Raw genomic sequence first — 6,840 nt, 5'->3', positions numbered from 1 at the left:
CAACTTCTAGGTTCCGTTAATTTCCTGACTGTTGGGGCGTCTTCTGTTCCTGATTGAAACCAGTGTGTTTGGATTGCAAAGAGAAAGCAAAATACTTTGCGCCCCTTGGCGGTCTACAGAGGAATTGTTCTCGATTATTGTACTGTACCTGGTAAAATGTTTTAAATGATTTTTATCTCCATGAACAATTCCTAATCTAGTAGACTACTTTAGACACTAAAGAAGAACTACAGAGAAAATAACATATATTTAGGTAAGATCTAGTAGAACAAAATCTGCTTTCTTGACAAGTCCTGAGTAAATTGATACCAGCCTGTTTGGAGGAAGTAAAGAGAACAGTGAGAGAAGGTTCAGGATGTGCAAAAGAAGGTAATAGGTGCAGGAAATGAATAAAAGCAAAGTGCAACACTATGCATTCATGAAGATATCATAACGAAACCCATTATTTCATATGTTAAATTAAAACATTAATAGTTGGACATGGTGGCGCACAACTTTAATCTCAGCACTTGTGAGGCAGAGGCAGGCAGATCTCTGTGACTTCGAGGCCAGCCTGGTCTACAAAAGGAGACCACAAAAGCCAGGACTACAAGAGAAACCCCTTCTCAAAAAAAAAAAAGAATAAAATATTAATAGGAAATGTTGGTATATGCCTGATGCACAGTGATTTGAGGCCTAAATGAGGGGAATTAGAATTATCTTGAGAGTGTAGAGATCAGGGTTCTAGTCTTACCTTCCCGGTGCCACTATCACTGTGGCCTTGGACAAGTCTCTGGCCCTTTCCTGAGTTGGGTTTTGTTTGTTGTTTTGTTTATCTGTCTGATGAAGATATTAGCCTAGACTCCAGTTATCTGCGCTTGCTTACAACTGTACAATTTTTACCTTGTTGAGTCTTCGATGCTATTGTTTTCAGTATACACAAAGGCATGCTTACGTTACTGTTTCTGCATAATTCTTTATGATTCCTCAAAGGCTTTTTTCTTTTCTTTCTTTATTTGTTTGTTTGTTTGTTTGTTTTTGTTTTTTCGAGACAGGGTTTCTCTCTGTGTAGCCTTGACTATCCGGGATTCACTTTGTAGACCAGGCTGGCCTCAAACTCACAGCGATCCACCTGCGTCTGCCTCCCAAGTGCTGGGATTAAAGGCTTGCACCACCACCCACCCCACCCCACCCCCGGCTCTCAATGGCTTATTTCTATAATCCTAGCACTTGGAAAACTGAGGCAGGATTGCAGTGAGTTCAAAACCAGAATATGAGTACCAGGGCAGCCTAGACAACATTGTGAGACTCTGCCCCCACAAAACCAAAATATCAACAACAAAAGAATTCTTTAGAATTTGGAGCTGTGAGGAGGAAAGCAACATAATGAAACCCTTCTGAGTTTACAGACTGGCTAAAACAGACTTAGAGCCTCCAAGTCCTTCTCACAGAAGTTATTTTCCAATTTAGCACTGCTGTGACTGGCTGTTTTGTACTTTGCAGCAATGCTTTCTCTCTGTGTGTGTTTTCTCCTTCCAACTTCTCCTAAAATGTATTTTGCATTGGTTCTTTTAAGCTTCTGTGTGTTTTCTTGCCAGGAAAGCAGATTAGCCCTACCCGGGAACATTCTCCTTCGTCCCTGTTTCTGTCAAACCACTATTCATCTTTGATATTCAGAATCATTTGTCAAATCCAGTTTACCCGTGAGTTTTATAGGAGTCGTGAGGAACAAAAGTAAGGACCTTGTAATTTGCCACAGCAATGTGTCCCTCGACTTTTATTGGCTGGTGAGTCTACTGCATTCTTCTCTGAATCCTCAGACACATTGTGTACATCCAAGACTAAAATGAACCACTTACTTTATGCTAGGCTTTATGTAAAGTGCTTGATAACATTGAACTTGGTCTGAGTTCTAGATTCTAGTAAAGCAGCGAGAGTAGAGAAATCCTCCCAGTGCAATTTTTTTTTAAGGTTCCAAACTAATTGGTAAGGACCACATTTCCTGTTTAACTGTTTAATACTGTTTCCCTTATTTCCTATGAATCCCATAACACTCATGGATGACTTTCATGTTTATCTCCCTCTACAAAACCATCTGCTGTGTGGTTGTTTTTAAACATTCTCCCCATGGCAGCACCTTGTGTTGTAGGATATTTGATCCCATTGTAAACTCCAAGATTGTGAAATGTAAAAATGTGTCTTTTGTTTGCTGTGGTTCAGCCTTAACACATACCTTTACTCCAAGAGCTTTCTGTACACGAGATTTAATAAAGCTAACCCTAGGTCAAGAGGCAGAGTAAAAAACCAGCTGAAAATGCAAAGACCCACAGCCAAACATGGGGTGGAGCTGGGCGAGTCTTGGGGAAGAGTGGGAGTAAGGATGGAAGACTCAGAGGGGACAGGAGCTCTGTGGGAGGACCAACAGAGCCAACTAACCAGAGCCCAGGGGGCCTGTGGAGACTGGGGCTCCAGCCAGGGACCATGCATAGACTGGACCAGGGCACCCTGCACAGATGTAGCTGATGGGCAGCTCAGTCATCATGTGGGTACCCTAGTGAAAGAAGTGGGGGCTGGCTGGCTCTGAAAAGGACTCTGCTGGCTACATTTTTGTTGCTTTCCCTTGGCAGGGCTACCTTACTATGCCACTGGGGAAGGAGGTGCCCTCAGTCCTAATGCGGATATGCAGAGGTGAGGGTGGAGTTCCCCCTCTCTGGGGAATATGGGAGAGGGGAGGGGGAAACATGGAAGGAGGGGGAAAGGGATGAGGGAGGGAGGGGGACAATGACCAGGATGTAAAGTGAATAATTAAAAAAAAGAAACTAGCTGATAAAGATTAAGTAGAAAGGAGAGGCTTTGAGTTGAAGGGTATCAAGACAGCTTGAAGAAGGACTCGAGTTCTGCTCTTTGGCTCTGGCACTTTTGGCTCACTCCTCCTGGGCTGTCAGCTGAGCTAGCAAGCTTTTAGCCTTGGGCTTTTTGGCTTTTAGCTTTTGGCCTTTTCCTTCTGGGACGCGAGCTGAGTAAGAAGGTCAGCTGGGTGCTTTCTCTGCCTCTGAGGTAGCAAGTTGTCACCCCAGCATCTGCCTCCCGAGTCTTCATTAGTAAAAATCAAACAATTTGGGATTTACTTCCTTTAAAACAGCAAGCCTCCATAAAATGATTTCTGTAATTGTCCAGTGTATTTTGTCGGTTTGCTGAAGTTGATGCTGTTTTCATTAACTTACAAATGAGGAAGCTAGAGCTCAGTCTCATGGCCTCATATGGCTCTGTTAATAAAGTCAATGAGCGTGAGAGGTGGCTCCACCCACCGTTAAGATGGTTTACTGTTCTGGCAGAAGACTGGAGTACAGGGTGGCTCTTGTCACCTGTTCACTCCAGCGCCACAGAGACCTAACACCAATAGCTTCTTCTGGCACTTGTATTCATATGAATGCACCCGCACAGAGACAAATACACATAATTAAAAACCCTTTATGGGGGCTGGGGCTGAAGAGATGGCTCAGTGGTTAAGAGCACTGGCTGCTCTTCCAGAGGACCCAGGTTCAATTCTCAGCACCCACATGGCAGCTCACAACTGTCTGTATCTCTCCAGTTTCAGGGTATCCGACACCCTCACAGACACATATGCAAACAAACAAAACAAAACAAAACACACCTGTCAGTGCAATAAAATAAAATTTTTAAATGCTTTAAGGAATGGAGGAAAATGTATTTTCTTCAGTTATGTGTGATTCTAAGGCTAGGCTCAGTTTAAAACTCTCAGATAAGAAGATGCGCTCTTCCTGTTTACACGACTACTTAAGACCATTAGAAGCATAAAATCAAGGTTCCCCAGTGTTAAATATACTATATCCCCACCAGATAGTTATGTTTAGTATTTATGTACTGGGTGATTCCTGAACACAGAAATTACTATAGTGTTTCTCGAGCTCTCTTTTTGATAAGTATAAAGAACCTAAGCTTCCATTTTAGTTTTTTTAAAGATTTATTTTATGTGTATGAGTGTTGGTTTGCTTGTATGTCTGTGTACCAAGGGCATCCTGGTGCCCACTGCTGACCCTGCCTCTGTCACTCTGCCCCTGCCTGTACATTTCTGCCCCTCTGCTTGTACCACTGCCTCCTCACCTCTGCATTTCTCCCTCTGCCCCTCTGCCTCTGCCTCCATAAATACACCCTGCCTCTCTGCCTCTGCCCTTCCACCTGCCTCTCCACCATATCTACCCCTTTCCCGCTGCCGCTTAGCCTCTCCCTGTGCCCCTCTGCCTCTGCCCGATCTTCTGCTGCTCTGTCTCTACCTCTTCCATTACACACCTCTGAACCTCTGCGCCTGTCACTCAGCCTCTTCCTCTCTGCCTGTGCTCCTTTGCTACTCTGCCTCTGTATTTCTGCCTCTCTACTCCTCTGCTTCTTTCACTCTGTCTCTCTGCATTGCCTCTTTGTCTCTCTGCCTCTACCCCTCTACCTTTCCCACCCACCTCCTCCCCTCTGCCTCGGTTTTTCGCCTCTTCTGCTTCTGCCTCTGCTTCCCCCTTCTGCCTCTCTTCCTCTGTGTCTGGTTCTGCCACTTTGCCTCTTCCCCTCTGCCTCTTGGCTTTTATGTCTCTGCCCATCTGCCTTTGCCTTTTTGCTTCTACTGATCTGAACCAGCAAGTTATTCTTCAGTGATAGGTTTCTAAGGAAAGGGATCAGGCGATAAATAGGACAGTGGGATCACTGTCTTGGACAAACTGTCTTTTACCAAGCAAGTTTATTGAGGCACGCAGCTTCATACAGACTGTTTTCTGGGGAGAGGGAGTGATAGGCAAGGCCAGCAGAAAGATAAATGAGACAACGGCGGCAAAGAGAACACAGAGTACCTCAGATACTGCTGCCTTAGGACCGATAACCACAGACCAGAGGGAAGAGTCAGATCCCCAGACACTGCATGCAACTTTGGCTCCTTCAAGGCCCTGGCCCCAGGCTCAGAAAGGACCTGCCAAGTCTGCCCCTTTGTTCTTTCATCAGGACCTCTGAGAGGGCCATGAGTGGGCCTGGCTCCCAACAGGTTCGCCTTTTCAGTTTTTCAGGCCAGATGTGTTATTAGTGTCTCAATGTCTAGGAGACCCTGATATCCCTTAAACCAACAATGCCTCCTAATATTGCCAAAGAAATCACTAACACAAGAAATCTGGCCATAATACTGAATGACTGTTGAAGGATGTTAAAGAGATTAAGTCTTTGTAGCTTGTTTACTAAACCTTTGGTCAACCCCAAAGGGCAACTGAATGCAATATGACCATGGCTCATGTCAGTAATTCATTGCTTGAAGATTCATCAACCTAAACTAACATTCTCATGATGCCATATTCTATGCAAATGATTTTTAACTCTATTCCATTTCCATTCAGATTCATTATAGCTTTACAAAGTAACATACACATATCAAAAACCAGGATGATGCTGTGAAGTGATGCTGTATTGCTTATGCTATAACTTGTAGGTGAAATACCACAACTTTTAAGATCTTAACCTTAGCTTCTAGGTTTTTATATATCCATTCTTCTACAAAGGTATATAAGCAAGCTTATTTCTTTAATGGGCAGTTTGCAACTGTTGGGTAAAGATCACCATGGGAATAGCTGCAAACACTGTACATTTACTACTGCAAAAATGCTAGTTGCAATCTAACCTAAAAATCTCCACTTTCTAATAAAAGCTTGAAGTAGATCAAGGAAACTCTGTTGTCCAAAATCACCAAAGCACGTAAGGTGCACACGAACCATAACAAAGGGAGGCTGCTGAAGCAAGTGAAGACTCTTATGGCCAGAACAGCAGGTTACACAATTAGAGAGGATACAGGTAATTTGGAAGTCTCCCACTCTCTTGAAAAGGGGGACTCCCAGTCAGTAACATATATAGAGGGTTATCATAGGCAATAAGTTCAAACATAAAATGGTGACCACGCTGCCATGGTTGTTCATTTTCTCCAAAAGCCCCACATAAAAAAAAAACACACAATCCATGCATGTGGCTAACAGTTGAACTTTTTCTTATGGTGACATTATAACAGGGTGTGGCCAACGAGGGAGTCCTAAGAAGTCATCTTCATCCTGCCAGATGGGTGCCTCCAAAACAAGTCAACCAGCGCCTCAGGTGGTCCATTCAGAGGAACAGAGTTCTTTAGAACCATGGAGCATGCCATCCAAGGGTGAATTCCATTCTGAAATCAGGACACAGAATTCTCATTACATATTGGGAAGCATTCACCCATTGGGGTAACTTGTAGGCAATGAGGGACTGGGAAACTCAAGTAATGAATGACTTGATGATGTTTGAAAAACTGCATACCCAAACTCTCCTGTACCCCAAAACCATACGCCTTACGGGTCACCTGTATGAAAGGGACACATCCATAGTAACCCACCAATAACAAACACATAGGAATGGTGGACTATATCCCAATGTAGTTAAATGTACCATGTGAGAAACATCAGGACTGTCAAAAACCCACCATATCCTCAGTAAATACTCTAATTGCTGGATCTTCCAAAGTGATTGGGTGTACCAAAGTGGGGTCAGGTACAGAAGCCCAGTAGACCCCCACACTTTCTACCAGCGGGAAAGAGAGTAATGCCAGAATTGCTGAAAATAAGCAAGAAAGAGTAACAGCTTGCCCTTTGTTCTTGGCTGTTCGAATTCTTTCAGCAGTGCAGCGTTTAATCTGTCTCCAAATCGAGAGCTGACGCTTCTGGGTAGACTGGGTCGGAGACTTGGGGCTCGACTCTGCCTTCAAGCTTGTCTTCTGTATCTTCAACTTCTGGCGCCGGTGCTGTGGCCATGGCCTTTGTAACCTGGGAGTGTTTGACAAGACTCTCGGGAACC

This window comes from Acomys minous (genome assembly GCF_964271855.1).
Source record: "Acomys minous genome assembly, chromosome: 7".
Classification (NCBI taxonomy): domain Eukaryota; kingdom Metazoa; phylum Chordata; class Mammalia; order Rodentia; family Muridae; genus Acomys; species Acomys minous.
The sequence above is the reverse complement of the archived record's forward strand: the minus strand, read 5'-3'. Positions refer to the sequence as shown.